Raw genomic sequence first — 19,085 nt, 5'->3', positions numbered from 1 at the left:
GTCAGTCTGTGTAGATTCCACAAACAACAGGACAGAGCTAATTCATCATGGCAGTCTGACTTGAGGTCCTTTGTATGATTGCCTCCAAATAGCTTGAAATTACAGCCTTTGTAGCATGGAAATCCACTAACCTGAGAGCCATTTCAGCACATATAGTAAAATTTACTCAAGATGTTTCCACCCAGTTTCGAACTGGGGACCTTTCGCGTGTGAGGCGAACGTGATAACCACTACACTATGGAAACCTGTCTTGAGGTAGCATAAGGAAGTCTTGCGAATCACGAATTTTAAAAAACGTATAATGTAAAAGAGAGCTAAATACTCTTAGCGTCGCAAACAATCTATACTTTCTGTCAAAAGCTGACCGCTGTTTCTGCTCGGTTTCGAACCGAGGACCTTTCGCGTGTTAGGCGAACGTGATAACCACTACACTACAGAAACCTCATGGTGAGCTTAATTGCCTTTTTCCAAGACAGGTTCATCCCATAATCTGCCCTGCAATCAGAGTGTTGGTCTGTGTAAATTCCACAAGCAACAGGAAAGTGCTCATTGGGCTTGGTAGTCTGTCTTGAGATCCTTAGCACGATTGCCTTCAACTAGCTTGAAATTGGAGCCTTTGTAGTGTGGAAATGCGCTTGCCGGAGATCCATTTCAGCATGTTTAGTTAAAAAACACTCAATTTGTTTCTGCCCAGTTTCGAACTGGGGACCTTTCGCGTGTAAAGCGAACGTGATAACCACTACACTACAGGAACCTCACAGTGAGTTTAGTGGCCTTTTTCCAAGACAGGTTCATCCCATAATCTGCACCGCAAGCAGAGTGTCAGTCTGTGTAGATTCCACAAACAACAGAACAGAGATAATTCACCATTGGAGTCTGGCTTGAGATCCTTAGTATGATTGCCTTCAAATAGCTTTTAGCCTTTGTAGCTGGATATCCACTTACCTTAGAGCCATTTCAGCACATATAGTAAAAATTGCTCAAGTTGTTTCCACCCAGTTTCGAACTGGGGACCTTTCGCGTGTGAGGCGAACGTGATAACCACTACACTATGGAAACCTGTCTTCAGGAAGCAGAAGAAAATCTTCAGACTCACAAATTAAAATGTGTATAACGTAAAAGGGAGATAGATACTCTTGGCGTTGCAAACAATTCATACTTTCTGTCAAAAGTTGGTCGCTGTTTCTGCTCGGTTTCGAACCGAGGACCTTTCGCGTGTTAGGCGAACGTGATAACCACTACACTACAGAAACTTCACTTTGGGTTGAGTGGTCTTTTTCCAAGACAGGTTCATCCAATAATATGCACTGCAAGCAGAGTGTCAGTCTGTGTAGATTCCACAAACAACAGGACAGAGCTAATTCATCATGGCAGTCTGACTTGAGGTCCTTTGTATGATTGCCTCCAAATAGCTTGAAATTACAGCCTTTGTAGCATGGAAATCCACTAACCTGAGAGCCATTTCAGCACATATAGTAAAAATTACTCAAGATGTTTCCACCCAGTTTCGAACTGGGGACCTTTCGCGTGTGAGGCGAACGTGATAACCACTACACTATGGAAACCTGTCTTGAGGTAGCATAAGGAAGTCTTGCGAATCACGAATTTTAAAAAACGTATAATGTAAAAGAGAGCTAAATACTCTTAGCGTCGCAAACAATCTATACTTTCTGTCAAAAGCTGACCGCTGTTTCTGCTCGGTTTCGAACCAAGGACCTTTCGCGTGTTAGGCGAACGTGATAACCACTACACTACAGAAACCTCATGGTGAGCTTAATTGCCTTTTTCCAAGACAGGTTCATCCCATAATCTGCCCTGCAATCAGAGTGTTGGTCTGTGTAAATTCCACAAGCAACAGGAAAGTGCTCATTGGGCTTGGTAGTCTGTCTTGAGATCCTTAGCACGATTGCCTTCAACTAGCTTGAAATTGGAGCCTTTGTAGTGTGGAAATGCGCTTGCCGGAGATCCATTTCAGCATGATTAGTTAAAAAACACTCAATTTGTTTCTGCCCAGTTTCGAACTGGGGACCTTTCGCGTGTAAAGCGAACGTGATAACCACTACACTACAGAAACCTCACAGTGAGTTTAGTGGCCTTTTTCCAAGACAGGTTCATCCCATAATCTGCACCGCAAGCAGAGTGTCAGTCTGTGTAGATTCCACAAACAACAGAACAGAGATAATTCACCATTGGAGTCTGGCTTGAGATCCTTAGTATGATTGCCTTCAAATAGCTTTTAGCCTTTGTAGCTGGATATCCACTTACCTTAGAGCCATTTCAGCACATATAGTAAAAATTGCTCAAGTTGTTTCCACCCAGTTTCGAACTGGGGACCTTTCGCGTGTGAGGCGAACGTGATAACCACTACACTATGGAAACCTGTCTTCAGGAAGCAGAAGAAAATCTTCAGACTCACAAATTAAAATGTGTATAACGTAAAAGGGAGATAGATACTCTTGGCGTTGCAAACAATTCATACTTTCTGTCAAAAGTTGGTCGCTGTTTCTGCTCGGTTTCGAACCGAGGACCTTTCGCGTGTTAGGCGAACGTGATAACCACTACACTACAGAAACTTCACTTTGGGTTGAGTGGTCTTTTTCCAAGACAGGTTCATCCAATAATATGCACTGCAAGCAGAGTGTCAGTCTGTGTAGATTCCACAAACAACAGGACAGAGCTAATTCATCATGGCAGTCTGACTTGAGGTCCTTTGTATGATTGCCTCCAAATAGCTTGAAATTACAGCCTTTGTAGCATGGAAATCCACTAACCTGAGAGCCATTTCAGCACATATAGTAAAAATTACTCAAGATGTTTCCACCCAGTTTCGAACTGGGGACCTTTCGCGTGTGAGGCGAACGTGATAACCACTACACTATGGAAACCTGTCTTGAGGTAGCATAAGGAAGTCTTGCGAATCACGAATTTTAAAAAACGTATAATGTAAAAGAGAGCTAAATACTCTTAGCGTCGCAAACAATCTATACTTTCTGTCAAAAGCTGACCGCTGTTTCTGCTCGGTTTCGAACCGAGGACCTTTCGCGTGTTAGGCGAACGTGATAACCACTACACTACAGAAACCTCATGGTGAGCTTAATTGCCTTTTTCCAAGACAGGTTCATCCCATAATCTGCCCTGCAATCAGAGTGTTGGTCTGTGTAAATTCCACAAGCAACAGGAAAGTGCTCATTGGGCTTGGTAGTCTGTCTTGAGATCCTTAGCACGATTGCCTTCAACTAGCTTGAAATTGGAGCCTTTGTAGTGTGGAAATGCGCTTGCCGGAGATCCATTTCAGCATGTTTAGTTAAAAAACACTCAATTTGTTTCTGCCCAGTTTCGAACTGGGGACCTTTCGCGTGTAAAGCGAACGTGATAACCACTACACTAGAGAAACCTCACAGTGAGTTTAGTGGCCTTTTTCCAAGACAGGTTCATCCCATAATCTGCACCGCAAGCAGAGTGTCAGTCTGTGTAGATTCCACAAACAACAGAACAGAGATAATTCACCATTGGAGTCTGGCTTGAGATCCTTAGTATGATTGCCTTCAAATAGCTTTTAGCCTTTGTAGCTGGATATCCACTTACCTTAGAGCCATTTCAGCACATATAGTAAAAATTGCTCAAGTTGTTTCCACCCAGTTTCGAACTGGGGACCTTTCGCGTGTGAGGCGAACGTGATAACCACTACACTATGGAAACCTGTCTTCAGGAAGCAGAAGAAAATCTTCAGACTCACAAATTAAAATGTGTATAACGTAAAAGGGAGATAGATACTCTTGGCGTTGCAAACAATTCATACTTTCTGTCAAAAGTTGGTCGCTGTTTCTGCTCGGTTTCGAACCGAGGACCTTTCGCGTGTTAGGCGAACGTGATAACCACTACACTACAGAAACTTCACTTTGGGTTGAGTGGTCTTTTTCCAAGACAGGTTCATCCAATAATATGCACTGCAAGCAGAGTGTCAGTCTGTGTAGATTCCACAAACAACAGGACAGAGCTAATTCATCATGGCAGTCTGACTTGAGGTCCTTTGTATGATTGCCTCCAAATAGCTTGAAATTACAGCCTTTGTAGCATGGAAATCCACTAACCTGAGAGCCATTTCAGCACATATAGTAAAATTTACTCAAGATGTTTCCACCCAGTTTCGCACTGGGGACCTTTCGCGTGTGAGGCGAACGTGATAACCAATACACTATGGAAACCTGTCTTGAGGTAGCATAAGGAAGTCTTGCGAATCACGAATTTTAAAAAACGTATAATGTAAAAGAGAGCTAAATACTCTTAGCGTCGCAAACAATCTATACTTTCTGTCAAAAGCTGACCGCTGTTTCTGCTCGGTTTCGAACCGAGGACCTTTCGCGTGTTAGGCGAACGTGATAACCACTACACTACAGAAACCTCATGGTGAGCTTAATTGCCTTTTTCCAAGACAGGTTCATCCCATAATCTGCCCTGCAATCAGAGTGTTGGTCTGTGTAAATTCCACAAGCAACAGGAAAGTGCTCATTGGGCTTGGTAGTCTGTCTTGAGATCCTTAGCACGATTGCCTTCAACTAGCTTGAAATTGGAGCCTTTGTAGTGTGGAAATGCGCTTGCCGGAGATCCATTTCAGCATGTTTAGTTAAAAAACACTCAATTTGTTTCTGCCCAGTTTCGAACTGGGGACCTTTCGCGTGTAAAGCGAACGTGATAACCACTACACTACAGGAACCTCACAGTGAGTTTAGTGGCCTTTTTCCAAGACAGGTTCATCCCATAATCTGCACCGCAAGCAGAGTGTCAGTCTGTGTAGATTCCACAAACAACAGAACAGAGATAATTCACCATTGGAGTCTGGCTTGAGATCCTTAGTATGATTGCCTTCAAATAGCTTTTAGCCTTTGTAGCTGGATATCCACTTACCTTAGAGCCATTTCAGCACATATAGTAAAAATTGCTCAAGTTGTTTCCACCCAGTTTCGAACTGGGGACCTTTCGCGTGTGAGGCGAACGTGATAACCACTACACTATGGAAACCTGTCTTCAGGAAGCAGAAGAAAATCTTCAGACTCACAAATTAAAATGTGTATAACGTAAAAGGGAGATAGATACTCTTGGCGTTGCAAACAATTCATACTTTCTGTCAAAAGTTGGTCGCTGTTTCTGCTCGGTTTCGAACCGAGGACCTTTCGCGTGTTAGGCGAACGTGATAACCACTACACTACAGAAACTTCACTTTGGGTTGAGTGGTCTTTTTCCAAGACAGGTTCATCCAATAATATGCACTGCAAGCAGAGTGTCAGTCTGTGTAGATTCCACAAACAACAGGACAGAGCTAATTCATCATGGCAGTCTGACTTGAGGTCCTTTGTATGATTGCCTCCAAATAGCTTGAAATTACAGCCTTTGTAGCATGGAAATCCACTAACCTGAGAGCCATTTCAGCACATATAGTAAAAATTACTCAAGATGTTTCCACCCAGTTTCGAACTGGGGACCTTTCGCGTGTGAGGCGAACGTGATAACCACTACACTATGGAAACCTGTCTTGAGGTAGCATAAGGAAGTCTTGCGAATCACGAATTTTAAAAAACGTATAATGTAAAAGAGAGCTAAATACTCTTAGCGTCGCAAACAATCTATACTTTCTGTCAAAAGCTGACCGCTGTTTCTGCTCGGTTTCGAACCAAGGACCTTTCGCGTGTTAGGCGAACGTGATAACCACTACACTACAGAAACCTCATGGTGAGCTTAATTGCCTTTTTCCAAGACAGGTTCATCCCATAATCTGCCCTGCAATCAGAGTGTTGGTCTGTGTAAATTCCACAAGCAACAGGAAAGTGCTCATTGGGCTTGGTAGTCTGTCTTGAGATCCTTAGCACGATTGCCTTCAACTAGCTTGAAATTGGAGCCTTTGTAGTGTGGAAATGCGCTTGCCGGAGATCCATTTCAGCATGTTTAGTTAAAAAACACTCAATTTGTTTCTGCCCAGTTTCGAACTGGGGACCTTTCGCGTGTAAAGCGAACGTGATAACCACTACACTAGAGAAACCTCACAGTGAGTTTAGTGGCCTTTTTCCAAGACAGGTTCATCCCATAATCTGCACCGCAAGCAGAGTGTCAGTCTGTGTAGATTCCACAAACAACAGAACAGAGATAATTCACCATTGGAGTCTGGCTTGAGATCCTTAGTATGATTGCCTTCAAATAGCTTTTAGCCTTTGTAGCTGGATATCCACTTACCTTAGAGCCATTTCAGCACATATAGTAAAAATTGCTCAAGTTGTTTCCACCCAGTTTCGAACTGGGGACCTTTCGCGTGTGAGGCGAACGTGATAACCACTACACTATGGAAACCTGTCTTCAGGAAGCAGAAGAAAATCTTCAGACTCACAAATTAAAATGTGTATAACGTAAAAGGGAGATAGATACTCTTGGCGTTGCAAACAATTCATACTTTCTGTCAAAAGTTGGTCGCTGTTTCTGCTCGGTTTCGAACCGAGGACCTTTCGCGTGTTAGGCGAACGTGATAACCACTACACTACAGAAACTTCACTTTGGGTTGAGTGGTCTTTTTCCAAGACAGGTTCATCCAATAATATGCACTGCAAGCAGAGTGTCAGTCTGTGTAGATTCCACAAACAACAGGACAGAGCTAATTCATCATGGCAGTCTGACTTGAGGTCCTTTGTATGATTGCCTCCAAATAGCTTGAAATTACAGCCTTTGTAGCATGGAAATCCACTAACCTGAGAGCCATTTCAGCACATATAGTAAAATTTACTCAAGATGTTTCCACCCAGTTTCGAACTGGGGACCTTTCGCGTGTGAGGCGAACGTGATAACCACTACACTATGGAAACCTGTCTTGAGGTAGCATAAGGAAGTCTTGCGAATCACGAATTTTAAAAAACGTATAATGTAAAAGAGAGCTAAATACTCTTAGCGTCGCAAACAATCTATACTTTCTGTCAAAAGCTGACCGCTGTTTCTGCTCGGTTTCGAACCGAGGACCTTTCGCGTGTTAGGCGAACGTGATAACCACTACACTACAGAAACCTCATGGTGAGCTTAATTGCCTTTTTCCAAGACAGGTTCATCCCATAATCTGCCCTGCAATCAGAGTGTTGGTCTGTGTAAATTCCACAAGCAACAGGAAAGTGCTCATTGGGCTTGGTAGTCTGTCTTGAGATCCTTAGCACGATTGCCTTCAACTAGCTTGAAATTGGAGCCTTTGTAGTGTGGAAATGCGCTTGCCGGAGATCCATTTCAGCATGTTTAGTTAAAAAACACTCAATTTGTTTCTGCCCAGTTTCGAACTGGGGACCTTTCGCGTGTAAAGCGAACGTGATAACCACTACACTACAGGAACCTCACAGTGAGTTTAGTGGCCTTTTTCCAAGACAGGTTCATCCCATAATCTGCACCGCAAGCAGAGTGTCAGTCTGTGTAGATTCCACAAACAACAGAACAGAGATAATTCACCATTGGAGTCTGGCTTGAGATCCTTAGTATGATTGCCTTCAAATAGCTTTTAGCCTTTGTAGCTGGATATCCACTTACCTTAGAGCCATTTCAGCACATATAGTAAAAATTGCTCAAGTTGTTTCCACCCAGTTTCGAACTGGGGACCTTTCGCGTGTGAGGCGAACGTGATAACCACTACACTATGGAAACCTGTCTTCAGGAAGCAGAAGAAAATCTTCAGACTCACAAATTAAAATGTGTATAACGTAAAAGGGAGATAGATACTCTTGGCGTTGCAAACAATTCATACTTTCTGTCAAAAGTTGGTCGCTGTTTCTGCTCGGTTTCGAACCGAGGACCTTTCGCGTGTTAGGCGAACGTGATAACCACTACACTACAGAAACTTCACTTTGGGTTGAGTGGTCTTTTTCCAAGACAGGTTCATCCAATAATATGCACTGCAAGCAGAGTGTCAGTCTGTGTAGATTCCACAAACAACAGGACAGAGCTAATTCATCATGGCAGTCTGACTTGAGGTCCTTTGTATGATTGCCTCCAAATAGCTTGAAATTACAGCCTTTGTAGCATGGAAATCCACTAACCTGAGAGCCATTTCAGCACATATAGTAAAAATTACTCAAGATGTTTCCACCCAGTTTCGAACTGGGGACCTTTCGCGTGTGAGGCGAACGTGATAACCACTACACTATGGAAACCTGTCTTGAGGTAGCATAAGGAAGTCTTGCGAATCACGAATTTTAAAAAACGTATAATGTAAAAGAGAGCTAAATACTCTTAGCGTCGCAAACAATCTATACTTTCTGTCAAAAGCTGACCGCTGTTTCTGCTCGGTTTCGAACCAAGGACCTTTCGCGTGTTAGGCGAACGTGATAACCACTACACTACAGAAACCTCATGGTGAGCTTAATTGCCTTTTTCCAAGACAGGTTCATCCCATAATCTGCCCTGCAATCAGAGTGTTGGTCTGTGTAAATTCCACAAGCAACAGGAAAGTGCTCATTGGGCTTGGTAGTCTGTCTTGAGATCCTTAGCACGATTGCCTTCAACTAGCTTGAAATTGGAGCCTTTGTAGTGTGGAAATGCGCTTGCCGGAGATCCATTTCAGCATGTTTAGTTAAAAAACACTCAATTTGTTTCTGCCCAGTTTCGAACTGGGGACCTTTCGCGTGTAAAGCGAACGTGATAACCACTACACTACAGGAACCTCACAGTGAGTTTAGTGGCCTTTTTCCAAGACAGGTTCATCCCATAATCTGCACCGCAAGCAGAGTGTCAGTCTGTGTAGATTCCACAAACAACAGAACAGAGATAATTCACCATTGGAGTCTGGCTTGAGATCCTTAGTATGATTGCCTTCAAATAGCTTTTAGCCTTTGTAGCTGGATATCCACTTACCTTAGAGCCATTTCAGCACATATAGTAAAAATTGCTCAAGTTGTTTCCACCCAGTTTCGAACTGGGGACCTTTCGCGTGTGAGGCGAACGTGATAACCACTACACTATGGAAACCTGTCTTCAGGAAGCAGAAGAAAATCTTCAGACTCACAAATTAAAATGTGTATAACGTAAAAGGGAGATAGATACTCTTGGCGTTGCAAACAATTCATACTTTCTGTCAAAAGTTGGTCGCTGTTTCTGCTCGGTTTCGAACCGAGGACCTTTCGCGTGTTAGGCGAACGTGATAACCACTACACTACAGAAACTTCACTTTGGGTTGAGTGGTCTTTTTCCAAGACAGGTTCATCCAATAATATGCACTGCAAGCAGAGTGTCAGTCTGTGTAGATTCCACAAACAACAGGACAGAGCTAATTCATCATGGCAGTCTGACTTGAGGTCCTTTGTATGATTGCCTCCAAATAGCTTGAAATTACAGCCTTTGTAGCATGGAAATCCACTAACCTGAGAGCCATTTCAGCACATATAGTAAAATTTACTCAAGATGTTTCCACCCAGTTTCGAACTGGGGACCTTTCGCGTGTGAGGCGAACGTGATAACCACTACACTATGGAAACCTGTCTTGAGGTAGCATAAGGAAGTCTTGCGAATCACGAATTTTAAAAAACGTATAATGTAAAAGAGAGCTAAATACTCTTAGCGTCGCAAACAATCTATACTTTCTGTCAAAAGCTGACCGCTGTTTCTGCTCGGTTTCGAACCGAGGACCTTTCGCGTGTTAGGCGAACGTGATAACCACTACACTACAGAAACCTCATGGTGAGCTTAATTGCCTTTTTCCAAGACAGGTTCATCCCATAATCTGCCCTGCAATCAGAGTGTTGGTCTGTGTAAATTCCACAAGCAACAGGAAAGTGCTCATTGGGCTTGGTAGTCTGTCTTGAGATCCTTAGCACGATTGCCTTCAACTAGCTTGAAATTGGAGCCTTTGTAGTGTGGAAATGCGCTTGCCGGAGATCCATTTCAGCATGTTTAGTTAAAAAACACTCAATTTGTTTCTGCCCAGTTTCGAACTGGGGAGCTTTCGCGTGTAAAGCGAACGTGATAACCACTACACTACAGGAACCTCACAGTGAGTTTAGTGGCCTTTTTCCAAGACAGGTTCATCCCATAATCTGCACCGCAAGCAGAGTGTCAGTCTGTGTAGATTCCACAAACAACAGAACAGAGATAATTCACCATTGGAGTCTGGCTTGAGATCCTTAGTATGATTGCCTTCAAATAGCTTTTAGCCTTTGTAGCTGGATATCCACTTACCTTAGAGCCATTTCAGCACATATAGTAAAAATTGCTCAAGTTGTTTCCACCCAGTTTCGAACTGGGGACCTTTCGCGTGTGAGGCGAACGTGATAACCACTACACTATGGAAACCTGTCTTCAGGAAGCAGAAGAAAATCTTCAGACTCACAAATTAAAATGTGTATAACGTAAAAGGGAGATAGATACTCTTGGCGTTGCAAACAATTAATACTTTCTGTCAAAAGTTGGTCGCTGTTTCTGCTCGGTTTCGAACCGAGGACCTTTCGCGTGTTAGGCGAACGTGATAACCACTACACTACAGAAACTTCACTTTGGGTTGAGTGGTCTTTTTCCAAGACAGTTTCATCCAATAATATGCACTGCAAGCAGAGTGTCAGTCTGTGTAGATTCCACAAACAACAGGACAGAGCTAATTCATCATGGTAGTCTGACTTGAGGTCCTTAGTATGATTGCCTCCAAATAGCTTGAAATTACAGCCTTTGTAGCATGGAAATCCACTAACCTGAGAGCCATTTCAGCACATATAGTAAAAATTACTCAAGATGTTTCCACCCAGTTTCGAACTGGGGACCTTTCGCGTGTGAGGCGAACGTGATAACCACTACACTATGGAAACCTGTCCTGAGGTAGCATAAGGAAGTCTTGCGAATCACGAATTTTAAAAAACGTATAATGTAAAAGAGAGCTAAATACTCTTAGCGTCGCAAACAATCTATACTTTCTGTCAAAAGCTGACCGCTGTTTCTGCTCGGTTTCGAACCGAGGACCTTTCGCGTGTTAGGCGAACGTGATAACCACTACACTACAGAAACCTCATGGTGAGCTAAATTGCCTTTTTCCAAGACAGGTTCATCCCATAATCTGCCCTGCAATCAGAGTGTTGGTCTGTGTAAATTCCACAAGCAACAAGAAAGTGCTCATTGGGCTTGGTAGTCTGTCTTGAGATCCTTAGCACGATTGCCTTCAACTAGCTTGAAATTGGAGCCTTTGTAGTGTGGAAATGCGCTTGCCGGAGATCCATTTCAGCATGTTTAGTTAAAAAACACTCAATTTGTTTCTGCCCAGTTTCGAACTGGGGACCTTTCGCGTGTAAAGCGAACGTGATAACCACTACACTACAGAAACCTCACAGTGAGTTTAGTGGCCTTTTTCCAAGACAGGTTCATCCCATAATCTGCACCGCAAGCAGAGTGTCAGTCTGTGTAGATTCCACAAACAACAGAACAGAGATAATTCACCATTGGAGTCTGGCTTGAGATCCTTAGTATGATTGCCTTCAAATAGCTTTTAGCCTTTGTAGCTGGATATCCACTTACCTTAGAGCCATTTCAGCACATATAGTAAAAATTGCTCAAGTTGTTTCCACCCAGTTTCGAACTGGGGACCTTTCGCGTGTGAGGCGAACGTGATAACCACTACACTATGGAAACCTGTCTTCAGGAAGCAGAAGAAAATCTTCAGACTCACAAATTAAAATGTGTATAATGTAAAAGGGAGATAGATACTCTTGGCGTTGCAAACAATTCATACTTTCTGTCAAAAGTTGGTCGCTGTTTCTGCTCGGTTTCGAACCGAGGACCTTTCGCGTGTTAGGCGAACGTGATAACCACTACACTACAGAAACTTCACTTTGGGTTGAGTGGTCTTTTTCCAAGACAGGTTCATCCAATAATATGCACTGCAAGCAGAGTGTCAGTCTGTGTAGATTCCACAAACAACAGGACAGAGCTAATTCATCATGGTAGTCTGACTTGAGGTCCTTAGTATGATTGCCTCCAAATAGCTTGAAATTACAGCCTTTGTAGCATGGAAATCCACTAACCTGAGAGCCATTTCAGCACATATAGTAAAAATTACTCAAGATGTTTCCACCCAGTTTCGAACTGGGGACCTTTCGCGTGTGAGGCGAACGTGATAACCACTACACTATGTAAACCTGTCTTGAGGTAGCATAAGGAAGTCTTGCGAATCACGAATTTTAAAAAACGTATAATGTAAAAGAGAGCTAAATACTCTTAGCGTCGCAAACAATCTATACTTTCTGTCAAAAGCTGACCGCTGTTTCTGCTCGGTTTCGAACCGAGGACCTTTCGCGTGCTAGGCGAACGTGATAACCACTACACTACAGAAACCTCATGGTGAGCTTAATTGCCTTTTTCCAAGACAGGTTCATCCCATAATCTGCCCTGCAATCAGAGTGTTGGTCTGTGTAAATTCCACAAGCAACAGGAAAGTGCTCATTGGGCTTGGTAGTCTGTCTTGAGATCCTTAGCACGATTGCCTTCAACTAGCTTGAAATTGGAGCCTTTGTAGTGTGAAAATGCGCTTGCCGGAGATCCATTTCAGCATGTTTAGTTCAAAAACACTCAATTTGTTTCTGCCCAGTTTCGAACTGGGGACCTTTCGCGTGTAAAGCGAACGTGATAACCACTACACTACAGAAACCTCACAGTGAGTTTAGTGGCCTTTTTCCAAGACAGGTTCATCCCATAATCTGCACCGCAAGCAGAGTGTCAGTCTGTGTAGATTCCACAAACAACAGAACAGAGATAATTCACCATTGGAGTCTGGCTTGAGATCCTTAGTATGATTGCCTTCAAATAGCTTTTAGCCTTTGTAGCTGGATATCCACTTACCTTAGAGCCATTTCAGCACATATAGTAAAAATTGCTCAAGTTGTTTCCACCCAGTTTCGAACTGGGGACCTTTCGCGTGTGAGGCGAACGTGATAACCACTACACTATGGAAACCTGTCTTCAGGAAGCAGAAGAAAATCTTCAGACTCACAAATTAAAATGTGTATAATGTAAAAGGGAGATAGATACTCTTGGCGTTGCAAACAATTCATACTTTCTGTCAAAAGTTGGTCGCTGTTTCTGCTCGGTTTCGAACCGAGGACCTTTCGCGTGTTAGGCGAACGTGATAACCACTACACTACAGAAACTTCACTTTGGGTTGAGTGGTCTTTTTCCAAGACAGGTTCATCCAATAATATGCACTGCAAGCAGAGTGTCAGTCTGTGTAGATTCCACAAACAACAGGACAGAGCTATTTCATCATGGTAGTCTGACTTGAAGTCCTTAGTATGATTGCCTCCAAATAGCTTGAAATTATAGCCTTTGTAGCATGGAAATCCACTAACCTGAGAGCCATTTCAGCACATATAGTAAAAATTACTCAAGATGTTTCCACCCAGTTTCGAACTGGGGACCTTTCGCGTGTGAGGCGAACGTGATAACCACTACACTATGGACACCTGTCTTGAGGTAGCATAAGGAAGTCTTGCGAATCACGAATTTTAAAAAACGTATAATGTAAAAGAGAGCTAAATACTCTTAGCGTCGCAAACAATCTATACTTTCTGTCAAAAGCTGACCGCTGTTTCTGCTCGGTTTCGAACCGAGGACCTTTCGCGTGTTAGGCGAACGTGATAACCACTACACTACAGAAACCTCATGGTGAGCTTAATTGCCTTTTTCCAAGACAGGTTCATCCCATAATCTGCCCTGCAATCAGAGTGTTGGTCTGTGTAAATTCCACAAGCAACAGGAAAGTGCTCATTGGGCTTGGTAGTCTGTCTTGAGATCCTTAGCACGATTGCCTTCAACTAGCTTGAAATTGGAGCCTTTGTAGTGTGGAAATGCGCTTGCCGGAGATCCATTTCAGCATGTTTAGTTAAAAAACACTCAATTTGTTTCTGCCCAGTTTCGAACTGGGGACCTTTCGCGTGTAAAGCGAACGTGATAACCACTATACTACAGAAACCTGAAAGTGAGTTTAGTGGCCTTTTTCCAAGACAGGTTCATCCCATAATCTGCACCGCAAGCAGAGTGTCAGTCTGTGTAGATTCCACAAACAACAGAACAGAGATAATTCACCATTGGAGTCTGGCTTGAGATCCTTAGTATGATTGCCTTCAAATAGCTTTTAGCCTTTGTAGCTGGATATCCACTTACCTTAGAGCCATTTCAGCACATATAGTAAAAATTGCTCAAGTTGTTTCCACCCAGTTTCGAACTGGAGACCTTTCGCGTGTGAGGCGAACGTGATAACCACTACACTATGGAAACCTGTCTTCAGGAAGCAGAAGAAAATCTTCAGACTCACAAATTAAAATGTGTATAATGTAAAAGGGAGATAGATACTCTTGGCGTTGCAAACAATTCATACTTTCTGTCAAAAGTTGGTCGCTGTTTCTGCTCGGTTTCGAACCGAGGACCTTTCGCGTGTTAGGCGAACGTGATAACCACTACACTACAGAAACCTCATGGTGAGCTTAATTGCCTTTTTCCAAGACAGGTTCATCCCATAATCTGCCCTGCAATCAGAGTGTTGGTCTGTGTAAATTCCACAAGCAACAGGAAAGTGCTCATTGGGCTTGGTAGTCTGTCTTGAGATCCTTAGCACGATTGCCTTCAACTAGCTTGAAATTGGAGCCTTTGTAGTGTGGAAATGCGCTTGCCGGAGATCCATTTCAGCATGTTTAGTTAAAAAACACTCAATTTGTTTCTGCTCAGTTTCGCACTGGGGACCTTTCGCGTGTAAAGCGAACGTGATAACCACTACACTAGAGAAACCTCACAGTGAGTTTAGTGGCCTTTTTCCAAGACAGGTTCATCCCATAATCTGCACCGCAAGCAGAGTGTCAGTCTGTGTAGATTCCACAAACAACAGAACAGAGATAATTCACCATTGGAGTCTGGCTTGAGATCCTTAGTATGATTGCCTTCAAATAGCTTTTAGCCTTTGTAGCTGGATATCCACTTACCTTAGAGCCATTTCAGCACATATAGTAAAAATTGCTCAAGTTGTTTCCACCCAGTTTCGAACTGGGGACCTTTCGCGTGTGAGGCGAACGTGATAACCACTACACTATGGAAACCTGTCTTCAGGAAGCAGAAGAAAATCTTCAGACTCACAAATTAAAATGTGTATAACGTAAAAGGGAGATAGATACTCTTGGCGTTGCAAACAATTCATACTTTCTGTCAAAAGTTGGTCGCTGTTTCTGCTCGGTTTCGAACCGAGGACCTTTCGCGTGTTAGGCGAACGTGATAACCACTACACTACAGAAACTTCACTTTGGGTTGAGTGGTCTTTTTCCAAGACAGGTTCATCCAATAATATGCACTGCAAGCAGAGTGTCAGTCTGTGTAGATTCCACAAACAACAGGACAGAGCTAATTCATCATGGCAGTCTGACTTGAGGTCCTTTGTATGATTGCCTCCAAATAGCTTGAAATTACAGCCTTTGTAGCATGGAAATCCACTAACCTGAGAGCCATTTCAGCACATATAGTAAAATTTACTCAAGATGTTTCCACCCAGTTTCGAACTGGGGACCTTTCGCGTGTGAGGCGAACGTGATAACCACTACACTATGGAAACCTGTCTTGAGGTAGCATAAGGAAGTCTTGCGAATCACGAATTTTAAAAAACGTATAATGTAAAAGAGAGCTAAATACTCTTAGCGTCGCAAACAATCTATACTTTCTGTCAAAAGCTGACCGCTGTTTCTGCTCGGTTTCGAACCGAGGACCTTTCGCGTGTTAGGCGAACGTGATAACCACTACACTACAGAAACCTCATGGTGAGCTTAATTGCCTTTTTCCAAGACAGGTTCATCCCATAATCTGCCCTGCAATCAGAGTGTTGGTCTGTGTAAATTCCACAAGCAACAGGAAAGTGCTCATTGGGCTTGGTAGTCTGTCTTGAGATCCTTAGCACGATTGCCTTCAACTAGCTTGAAATTGGAGCCTTTGTAGTGTGAAAATGCGCTTGCCGGAGATCCATTTCAGCATGTTTAGTTCAAAAACACTCAATTTGTTTCTGCCCAGTTTCGAACTGGGGACCTTTCGCGTGTAAAGCGAACGTGATAACCACTACACTACAGAAACCTCACAGTGAGTTTAGTGGCCTTTTTCCAAGACAGGTTCATCCCATAATCTGCACCGCAAGCAGAGTGTCAGTCTGTGTAGATTCCACAAACAACAGAACAGAGATAATTCACCATTGGAGTCTGGCTTGAGATCCTTAGTATGATTGCCTTCAAATAGCTTTTAGCCTTTGTAGCTGGATATCCACTTACCTTAGAGCCATTTCAGCACATATAGTAAAAATTGCTCAAGTTGTTTCCACCCAGTTTCGAACTGGGGACCTTTCGCGTGTGAGGCGAACGTGATAACCACTACACTATGGAAACCTGTCTTCAGGAAGCAGAAGAAAATCTTCAGACTCACAAATTAAAATGTGTATAATGTAAAAGGGAGATAGATACTCTTGGCGTTGCAAACAATTCATACTTTCTGTCAAAAGTTGGTCGCTGTTTCTGCTCGGTTTCGAACCGAGGACCTTTCGCGTGTTAGGCGAACGTGATAACCACTACACTACAGAAACTTCACTTTGGGTTGAGTGGTCTTTTTCCAAGACAGGTTCATCCAATAATATGCACTGCAAGCAGAGTGTCAGTCTGTGTAGATTCCACAAACAACAGGACAGAGCTATTTCATCATGGTAGTCTGACTTGAGGTCCTTAGTATGATTGCCTCCAAATAGCTTGAAATTATAGCCTTTGTAGCATGGAAATCCACTAACCTGAGAGCCATTTCAGCACATATAGTAAAAATTACTCAAGATGTTTCCACCCAGTTTCGAACTGGTGACCTTTCGCGTGTGAGGCGAACGTGATAACCACTACACTATGGAAACCTGTCTTGAGGTAGCATAAGGAAGTCTTGCGAATCACGAATTTTAAAAAACGTATAATGTAAAAGAGAGCTAAATACTCTTAGCGTCGCAAACAATCTATACTTTCTGTCAAAAGCTGACCGCTGTTTCTGCTCGGTTTCGAACCGAGGACCTTTCGCGTGTTAGGCGAACGTGATAACCACTACACTACAGAAACCTCATGGTGAGCTTAATTGCCTTTTTCCAAGACAGGTTCATCCCATAATCTGCCCTGCAATCAGAGTGTTGGTCTGTGTAAATTCCACAAGCAACAGGAAAGTGCTCATTGGGCTTGGTAGTCTGTCTTGAGATCCTTAGCACGATTGCCTTCAACTAGCTTGAAATTGGAGCCTTTGTAGTGTGGAAATGCGCTTGCCGGAGATCCATTTCAGCATGTTTAGTTAAAAAACACTCAATTTGTTTCTGCCCAGTTTCGAACTGGGGACCTTTCGCGTGTAAAGCGAACGTGATAACCACTATACTACAGAAACCTGAAAGTGAGTTTAGTGGCCTTTTTCCAAGACAGGTTCATCCCATAATCTGCACCGCAAGCAGAGTGTCAGTCTGTGTAGATTCCACAAACAACAGAACAGAGATAATTCACCATTGGAGTCTGGCTTGAGATCCTTAGTATGATTGCCTTCAAATAGCTTTTAGCCTTTGTAGCTGGATATCCACTTACCTTAGAGCCATTTCAGCACATATAGTAAAAATTGCTCAAGTTGTTTCCACCCAGTTTCGAACTGGAGACCTTTCGCGTGTGAGGCGAACGTGATAACCACTACACTATGGAAACCTGTCTTCAGGAAGCAGAAGAAAATCTTCAGACTCACAAATTAAAATGTGTATAATGTAAAAGGGAGATAGATACTCTTGGCGTTGCAAACAATTCATACTTTCTGTCAAAAGTTGGTCGCTGTTTCTGCTCGGTTTCGAACCGAGGACCTTTCGCGTGTTAGGCGAACGTGATAACCACTACACTACAGAAACCTCATGGTGAGCTTAATTGCCTTTTTCCAAGACAGGTTCATCCCATAATCTGCCCTGCAATCAGAGTGTTGGTCTGTGTAAATTCCACAAGCAACAGGAAAGTGCTCATTGGGCTTGGTAGTCTGTCTTGAGATCCTTAGCACGATTGCCTTCAACTAGCTTGAAATTGGAGCCTTTGTAGTGTGGAAATGCGCTTGCCGGAGATCCATTTCAGCATGTTTAGTTAAAAAACACTCAATTTGTTTCTGCTCAGTTTCGAACTGGGGACCTTTCGCGTGTAAAGCGAACGTGATAACCACTACACTAGAGAAACCTCACAGTGAGTTTAGTGGCCTTTTTCCAAGACAGGTTCATCCCATAATCTGCACCGCAAGCAGAGTGTCAGTCTGTGTAGATTCCACAAACAACAGAACAGAGATAATTCACCATTGGAGTCTGGCTTGAGATCCTTAGTATGATTGCCTTCAAATAGCTTTTAGCCTTTGTAGCTGGATATCCACTTACCTTAGAGCCATTTCAGCACATATAGTAAAAATTGCTCAAGTTGTTTCCACCCAGTTTCGAACTGGGGACCTTTCGCGTGTGAGGCGAACGTGATAACCACTACACTATGGAAACCTGTCTTCAGGAAGCAGAAGAAAATCTTCAGACTCACAAATTAAAATGTGTATAACGTAAAAGGGAGATAGATACTCTTGGCGTTGCAAACAATTCATACTTTCTGTCAAAAGTTGGTCGCTGTTTCTGCTCGGTTTCGAACCGAGGACCTTTCGCGTGTTAGGCGAACGTGATAACCACTACACTACAGAAACTTCACTTTGGGTTGAGTGGTCTTTTTCCAAGACAGGTTCATCCAATAATATGCACTGCAAGCAGAGTGTCAGTCTGTGTAGATTCCACAAACAACAGGACAGAGCTAATTCATCATGGCAGTCTGACTTGAGGTCCTTTGTATGATTGCCTCCAAATAGCTTGAAATTACAGCCTTTGTAGCATGGAAATCCACTAACCTGAGAGCCATTTCAGCACATATAGTAAAATTTACTCAAGATGTTTCCACCCAGTTTCGAACTGGGGACCTTTCGCGTGTGAGGCGAACGTGATAACCACTACACTATGGAAACCTGTCTTGAGGTAGCATAAGGAAGTCTTGCGAATCACGAATTTTAAAAAACGTATA

At 43.0% G+C, this 19,085-nt stretch overlaps 62 non-coding genes across 62 annotated transcripts; all 62 read right to left on the bottom strand.

The window, feature by feature from the left end:
* Nucleotides 1-172: 172 nt before the first annotated feature.
* On the bottom strand, nucleotides 173-245 carry trnav-cac (transfer RNA valine (anticodon CAC)). Its single transcript has one exon. It is a non-coding gene; the product is annotated as a tRNA-Val (tRNA).
* Nucleotides 246-368: 123 nt separating this feature from the next.
* trnav-aac (transfer RNA valine (anticodon AAC)) lies at nucleotides 369-441 on the bottom strand. Its single transcript has one exon. It is a non-coding gene; the product is annotated as a tRNA-Val (tRNA).
* Nucleotides 442-681: 240 nt separating this feature from the next.
* On the bottom strand, nucleotides 682-754 carry trnav-uac (transfer RNA valine (anticodon UAC)). The gene has a single exon. It is a non-coding gene; the product is annotated as a tRNA-Val (tRNA).
* A 232-nt stretch (nucleotides 755-986) lies between these two features.
* trnav-cac (transfer RNA valine (anticodon CAC)) lies at nucleotides 987-1,059 on the bottom strand. The gene has a single exon. It is a non-coding gene; the product is annotated as a tRNA-Val (tRNA).
* A 121-nt stretch (nucleotides 1,060-1,180) lies between these two features.
* trnav-aac (transfer RNA valine (anticodon AAC)) lies at nucleotides 1,181-1,253 on the bottom strand. Its single transcript has one exon. It is a non-coding gene; the product is annotated as a tRNA-Val (tRNA).
* Nucleotides 1,254-1,492: 239 nt separating this feature from the next.
* trnav-cac (transfer RNA valine (anticodon CAC)) lies at nucleotides 1,493-1,565 on the bottom strand. Its single transcript has one exon. It is a non-coding gene; the product is annotated as a tRNA-Val (tRNA).
* A 436-nt stretch (nucleotides 1,566-2,001) lies between these two features.
* Nucleotides 2,002-2,074, bottom strand: trnav-uac (transfer RNA valine (anticodon UAC)). The gene has a single exon. It is a non-coding gene; the product is annotated as a tRNA-Val (tRNA).
* Nucleotides 2,075-2,306: 232 nt separating this feature from the next.
* trnav-cac (transfer RNA valine (anticodon CAC)) lies at nucleotides 2,307-2,379 on the bottom strand. Its single transcript has one exon. It is a non-coding gene; the product is annotated as a tRNA-Val (tRNA).
* Nucleotides 2,380-2,500: 121 nt separating this feature from the next.
* trnav-aac (transfer RNA valine (anticodon AAC)) lies at nucleotides 2,501-2,573 on the bottom strand. Its single transcript has one exon. It is a non-coding gene; the product is annotated as a tRNA-Val (tRNA).
* A 239-nt stretch (nucleotides 2,574-2,812) lies between these two features.
* On the bottom strand, nucleotides 2,813-2,885 carry trnav-cac (transfer RNA valine (anticodon CAC)). Its single transcript has one exon. It is a non-coding gene; the product is annotated as a tRNA-Val (tRNA).
* A 123-nt stretch (nucleotides 2,886-3,008) lies between these two features.
* trnav-aac (transfer RNA valine (anticodon AAC)) lies at nucleotides 3,009-3,081 on the bottom strand. The gene has a single exon. It is a non-coding gene; the product is annotated as a tRNA-Val (tRNA).
* A 240-nt stretch (nucleotides 3,082-3,321) lies between these two features.
* On the bottom strand, nucleotides 3,322-3,394 carry trnav-uac (transfer RNA valine (anticodon UAC)). Its single transcript has one exon. It is a non-coding gene; the product is annotated as a tRNA-Val (tRNA).
* A 232-nt stretch (nucleotides 3,395-3,626) lies between these two features.
* trnav-cac (transfer RNA valine (anticodon CAC)) lies at nucleotides 3,627-3,699 on the bottom strand. The gene has a single exon. It is a non-coding gene; the product is annotated as a tRNA-Val (tRNA).
* Nucleotides 3,700-3,820: 121 nt separating this feature from the next.
* Nucleotides 3,821-3,893, bottom strand: trnav-aac (transfer RNA valine (anticodon AAC)). Its single transcript has one exon. It is a non-coding gene; the product is annotated as a tRNA-Val (tRNA).
* A 435-nt stretch (nucleotides 3,894-4,328) lies between these two features.
* trnav-aac (transfer RNA valine (anticodon AAC)) lies at nucleotides 4,329-4,401 on the bottom strand. Its single transcript has one exon. It is a non-coding gene; the product is annotated as a tRNA-Val (tRNA).
* Nucleotides 4,402-4,641: 240 nt separating this feature from the next.
* Nucleotides 4,642-4,714, bottom strand: trnav-uac (transfer RNA valine (anticodon UAC)). Its single transcript has one exon. It is a non-coding gene; the product is annotated as a tRNA-Val (tRNA).
* A 232-nt stretch (nucleotides 4,715-4,946) lies between these two features.
* Nucleotides 4,947-5,019, bottom strand: trnav-cac (transfer RNA valine (anticodon CAC)). The gene has a single exon. It is a non-coding gene; the product is annotated as a tRNA-Val (tRNA).
* Nucleotides 5,020-5,140: 121 nt separating this feature from the next.
* On the bottom strand, nucleotides 5,141-5,213 carry trnav-aac (transfer RNA valine (anticodon AAC)). Its single transcript has one exon. It is a non-coding gene; the product is annotated as a tRNA-Val (tRNA).
* A 239-nt stretch (nucleotides 5,214-5,452) lies between these two features.
* trnav-cac (transfer RNA valine (anticodon CAC)) lies at nucleotides 5,453-5,525 on the bottom strand. The gene has a single exon. It is a non-coding gene; the product is annotated as a tRNA-Val (tRNA).
* Nucleotides 5,526-5,961: 436 nt separating this feature from the next.
* On the bottom strand, nucleotides 5,962-6,034 carry trnav-uac (transfer RNA valine (anticodon UAC)). The gene has a single exon. It is a non-coding gene; the product is annotated as a tRNA-Val (tRNA).
* Nucleotides 6,035-6,266: 232 nt separating this feature from the next.
* Nucleotides 6,267-6,339, bottom strand: trnav-cac (transfer RNA valine (anticodon CAC)). Its single transcript has one exon. It is a non-coding gene; the product is annotated as a tRNA-Val (tRNA).
* A 121-nt stretch (nucleotides 6,340-6,460) lies between these two features.
* trnav-aac (transfer RNA valine (anticodon AAC)) lies at nucleotides 6,461-6,533 on the bottom strand. The gene has a single exon. It is a non-coding gene; the product is annotated as a tRNA-Val (tRNA).
* Nucleotides 6,534-6,772: 239 nt separating this feature from the next.
* trnav-cac (transfer RNA valine (anticodon CAC)) lies at nucleotides 6,773-6,845 on the bottom strand. Its single transcript has one exon. It is a non-coding gene; the product is annotated as a tRNA-Val (tRNA).
* Nucleotides 6,846-6,968: 123 nt separating this feature from the next.
* On the bottom strand, nucleotides 6,969-7,041 carry trnav-aac (transfer RNA valine (anticodon AAC)). The gene has a single exon. It is a non-coding gene; the product is annotated as a tRNA-Val (tRNA).
* Nucleotides 7,042-7,281: 240 nt separating this feature from the next.
* On the bottom strand, nucleotides 7,282-7,354 carry trnav-uac (transfer RNA valine (anticodon UAC)). Its single transcript has one exon. It is a non-coding gene; the product is annotated as a tRNA-Val (tRNA).
* A 232-nt stretch (nucleotides 7,355-7,586) lies between these two features.
* On the bottom strand, nucleotides 7,587-7,659 carry trnav-cac (transfer RNA valine (anticodon CAC)). Its single transcript has one exon. It is a non-coding gene; the product is annotated as a tRNA-Val (tRNA).
* Nucleotides 7,660-7,780: 121 nt separating this feature from the next.
* On the bottom strand, nucleotides 7,781-7,853 carry trnav-aac (transfer RNA valine (anticodon AAC)). Its single transcript has one exon. It is a non-coding gene; the product is annotated as a tRNA-Val (tRNA).
* A 239-nt stretch (nucleotides 7,854-8,092) lies between these two features.
* trnav-cac (transfer RNA valine (anticodon CAC)) lies at nucleotides 8,093-8,165 on the bottom strand. The gene has a single exon. It is a non-coding gene; the product is annotated as a tRNA-Val (tRNA).
* A 436-nt stretch (nucleotides 8,166-8,601) lies between these two features.
* On the bottom strand, nucleotides 8,602-8,674 carry trnav-uac (transfer RNA valine (anticodon UAC)). Its single transcript has one exon. It is a non-coding gene; the product is annotated as a tRNA-Val (tRNA).
* A 232-nt stretch (nucleotides 8,675-8,906) lies between these two features.
* trnav-cac (transfer RNA valine (anticodon CAC)) lies at nucleotides 8,907-8,979 on the bottom strand. The gene has a single exon. It is a non-coding gene; the product is annotated as a tRNA-Val (tRNA).
* Nucleotides 8,980-9,100: 121 nt separating this feature from the next.
* On the bottom strand, nucleotides 9,101-9,173 carry trnav-aac (transfer RNA valine (anticodon AAC)). Its single transcript has one exon. It is a non-coding gene; the product is annotated as a tRNA-Val (tRNA).
* A 239-nt stretch (nucleotides 9,174-9,412) lies between these two features.
* On the bottom strand, nucleotides 9,413-9,485 carry trnav-cac (transfer RNA valine (anticodon CAC)). Its single transcript has one exon. It is a non-coding gene; the product is annotated as a tRNA-Val (tRNA).
* Nucleotides 9,486-9,608: 123 nt separating this feature from the next.
* trnav-aac (transfer RNA valine (anticodon AAC)) lies at nucleotides 9,609-9,681 on the bottom strand. Its single transcript has one exon. It is a non-coding gene; the product is annotated as a tRNA-Val (tRNA).
* A 240-nt stretch (nucleotides 9,682-9,921) lies between these two features.
* trnav-uac (transfer RNA valine (anticodon UAC)) lies at nucleotides 9,922-9,994 on the bottom strand. Its single transcript has one exon. It is a non-coding gene; the product is annotated as a tRNA-Val (tRNA).
* Nucleotides 9,995-10,226: 232 nt separating this feature from the next.
* trnav-cac (transfer RNA valine (anticodon CAC)) lies at nucleotides 10,227-10,299 on the bottom strand. Its single transcript has one exon. It is a non-coding gene; the product is annotated as a tRNA-Val (tRNA).
* A 121-nt stretch (nucleotides 10,300-10,420) lies between these two features.
* trnav-aac (transfer RNA valine (anticodon AAC)) lies at nucleotides 10,421-10,493 on the bottom strand. The gene has a single exon. It is a non-coding gene; the product is annotated as a tRNA-Val (tRNA).
* A 239-nt stretch (nucleotides 10,494-10,732) lies between these two features.
* Nucleotides 10,733-10,805, bottom strand: trnav-cac (transfer RNA valine (anticodon CAC)). The gene has a single exon. It is a non-coding gene; the product is annotated as a tRNA-Val (tRNA).
* Nucleotides 10,806-10,928: 123 nt separating this feature from the next.
* On the bottom strand, nucleotides 10,929-11,001 carry trnav-aac (transfer RNA valine (anticodon AAC)). Its single transcript has one exon. It is a non-coding gene; the product is annotated as a tRNA-Val (tRNA).
* A 240-nt stretch (nucleotides 11,002-11,241) lies between these two features.
* trnav-uac (transfer RNA valine (anticodon UAC)) lies at nucleotides 11,242-11,314 on the bottom strand. Its single transcript has one exon. It is a non-coding gene; the product is annotated as a tRNA-Val (tRNA).
* A 232-nt stretch (nucleotides 11,315-11,546) lies between these two features.
* trnav-cac (transfer RNA valine (anticodon CAC)) lies at nucleotides 11,547-11,619 on the bottom strand. The gene has a single exon. It is a non-coding gene; the product is annotated as a tRNA-Val (tRNA).
* Nucleotides 11,620-11,740: 121 nt separating this feature from the next.
* trnav-aac (transfer RNA valine (anticodon AAC)) lies at nucleotides 11,741-11,813 on the bottom strand. Its single transcript has one exon. It is a non-coding gene; the product is annotated as a tRNA-Val (tRNA).
* A 435-nt stretch (nucleotides 11,814-12,248) lies between these two features.
* On the bottom strand, nucleotides 12,249-12,321 carry trnaa-agc (transfer RNA alanine (anticodon AGC)). Its single transcript has one exon. It is a non-coding gene; the product is annotated as a tRNA-Ala (tRNA).
* A 240-nt stretch (nucleotides 12,322-12,561) lies between these two features.
* On the bottom strand, nucleotides 12,562-12,634 carry trnav-uac (transfer RNA valine (anticodon UAC)). Its single transcript has one exon. It is a non-coding gene; the product is annotated as a tRNA-Val (tRNA).
* Nucleotides 12,635-12,866: 232 nt separating this feature from the next.
* On the bottom strand, nucleotides 12,867-12,939 carry trnav-cac (transfer RNA valine (anticodon CAC)). The gene has a single exon. It is a non-coding gene; the product is annotated as a tRNA-Val (tRNA).
* Nucleotides 12,940-13,060: 121 nt separating this feature from the next.
* trnav-aac (transfer RNA valine (anticodon AAC)) lies at nucleotides 13,061-13,133 on the bottom strand. The gene has a single exon. It is a non-coding gene; the product is annotated as a tRNA-Val (tRNA).
* A 435-nt stretch (nucleotides 13,134-13,568) lies between these two features.
* trnav-aac (transfer RNA valine (anticodon AAC)) lies at nucleotides 13,569-13,641 on the bottom strand. Its single transcript has one exon. It is a non-coding gene; the product is annotated as a tRNA-Val (tRNA).
* A 240-nt stretch (nucleotides 13,642-13,881) lies between these two features.
* On the bottom strand, nucleotides 13,882-13,954 carry trnav-uac (transfer RNA valine (anticodon UAC)). The gene has a single exon. It is a non-coding gene; the product is annotated as a tRNA-Val (tRNA).
* A 426-nt stretch (nucleotides 13,955-14,380) lies between these two features.
* On the bottom strand, nucleotides 14,381-14,453 carry trnav-aac (transfer RNA valine (anticodon AAC)). The gene has a single exon. It is a non-coding gene; the product is annotated as a tRNA-Val (tRNA).
* Nucleotides 14,454-14,998: 545 nt separating this feature from the next.
* trnav-cac (transfer RNA valine (anticodon CAC)) lies at nucleotides 14,999-15,071 on the bottom strand. Its single transcript has one exon. It is a non-coding gene; the product is annotated as a tRNA-Val (tRNA).
* Nucleotides 15,072-15,192: 121 nt separating this feature from the next.
* trnav-aac (transfer RNA valine (anticodon AAC)) lies at nucleotides 15,193-15,265 on the bottom strand. Its single transcript has one exon. It is a non-coding gene; the product is annotated as a tRNA-Val (tRNA).
* A 239-nt stretch (nucleotides 15,266-15,504) lies between these two features.
* On the bottom strand, nucleotides 15,505-15,577 carry trnav-cac (transfer RNA valine (anticodon CAC)). Its single transcript has one exon. It is a non-coding gene; the product is annotated as a tRNA-Val (tRNA).
* Nucleotides 15,578-15,700: 123 nt separating this feature from the next.
* On the bottom strand, nucleotides 15,701-15,773 carry trnav-aac (transfer RNA valine (anticodon AAC)). The gene has a single exon. It is a non-coding gene; the product is annotated as a tRNA-Val (tRNA).
* Nucleotides 15,774-16,013: 240 nt separating this feature from the next.
* Nucleotides 16,014-16,086, bottom strand: trnav-uac (transfer RNA valine (anticodon UAC)). Its single transcript has one exon. It is a non-coding gene; the product is annotated as a tRNA-Val (tRNA).
* Nucleotides 16,087-16,318: 232 nt separating this feature from the next.
* trnav-cac (transfer RNA valine (anticodon CAC)) lies at nucleotides 16,319-16,391 on the bottom strand. The gene has a single exon. It is a non-coding gene; the product is annotated as a tRNA-Val (tRNA).
* A 121-nt stretch (nucleotides 16,392-16,512) lies between these two features.
* trnav-aac (transfer RNA valine (anticodon AAC)) lies at nucleotides 16,513-16,585 on the bottom strand. Its single transcript has one exon. It is a non-coding gene; the product is annotated as a tRNA-Val (tRNA).
* A 435-nt stretch (nucleotides 16,586-17,020) lies between these two features.
* On the bottom strand, nucleotides 17,021-17,093 carry trnav-aac (transfer RNA valine (anticodon AAC)). The gene has a single exon. It is a non-coding gene; the product is annotated as a tRNA-Val (tRNA).
* A 240-nt stretch (nucleotides 17,094-17,333) lies between these two features.
* trnav-uac (transfer RNA valine (anticodon UAC)) lies at nucleotides 17,334-17,406 on the bottom strand. The gene has a single exon. It is a non-coding gene; the product is annotated as a tRNA-Val (tRNA).
* Nucleotides 17,407-17,832: 426 nt separating this feature from the next.
* trnav-aac (transfer RNA valine (anticodon AAC)) lies at nucleotides 17,833-17,905 on the bottom strand. Its single transcript has one exon. It is a non-coding gene; the product is annotated as a tRNA-Val (tRNA).
* Nucleotides 17,906-18,145: 240 nt separating this feature from the next.
* On the bottom strand, nucleotides 18,146-18,218 carry trnav-uac (transfer RNA valine (anticodon UAC)). The gene has a single exon. It is a non-coding gene; the product is annotated as a tRNA-Val (tRNA).
* A 232-nt stretch (nucleotides 18,219-18,450) lies between these two features.
* On the bottom strand, nucleotides 18,451-18,523 carry trnav-cac (transfer RNA valine (anticodon CAC)). Its single transcript has one exon. It is a non-coding gene; the product is annotated as a tRNA-Val (tRNA).
* Nucleotides 18,524-18,644: 121 nt separating this feature from the next.
* Nucleotides 18,645-18,717, bottom strand: trnav-aac (transfer RNA valine (anticodon AAC)). Its single transcript has one exon. It is a non-coding gene; the product is annotated as a tRNA-Val (tRNA).
* Nucleotides 18,718-18,956: 239 nt separating this feature from the next.
* Nucleotides 18,957-19,029, bottom strand: trnav-cac (transfer RNA valine (anticodon CAC)). Its single transcript has one exon. It is a non-coding gene; the product is annotated as a tRNA-Val (tRNA).
* Between the last annotated feature and the right edge of the window lie 56 nt (nucleotides 19,030-19,085).

The sequence above is a fragment of the Pseudorasbora parva genome, chromosome 5 (assembly GCF_024679245.1).
Source record: "Pseudorasbora parva isolate DD20220531a chromosome 5, ASM2467924v1, whole genome shotgun sequence".
Classification (NCBI taxonomy): Eukaryota; Metazoa; Chordata; class Actinopteri; order Cypriniformes; family Gobionidae; genus Pseudorasbora; species Pseudorasbora parva.
Note: the sequence above shows the minus strand (reverse complement) of the source record. Positions and strands in the feature narration are given on the sequence as shown.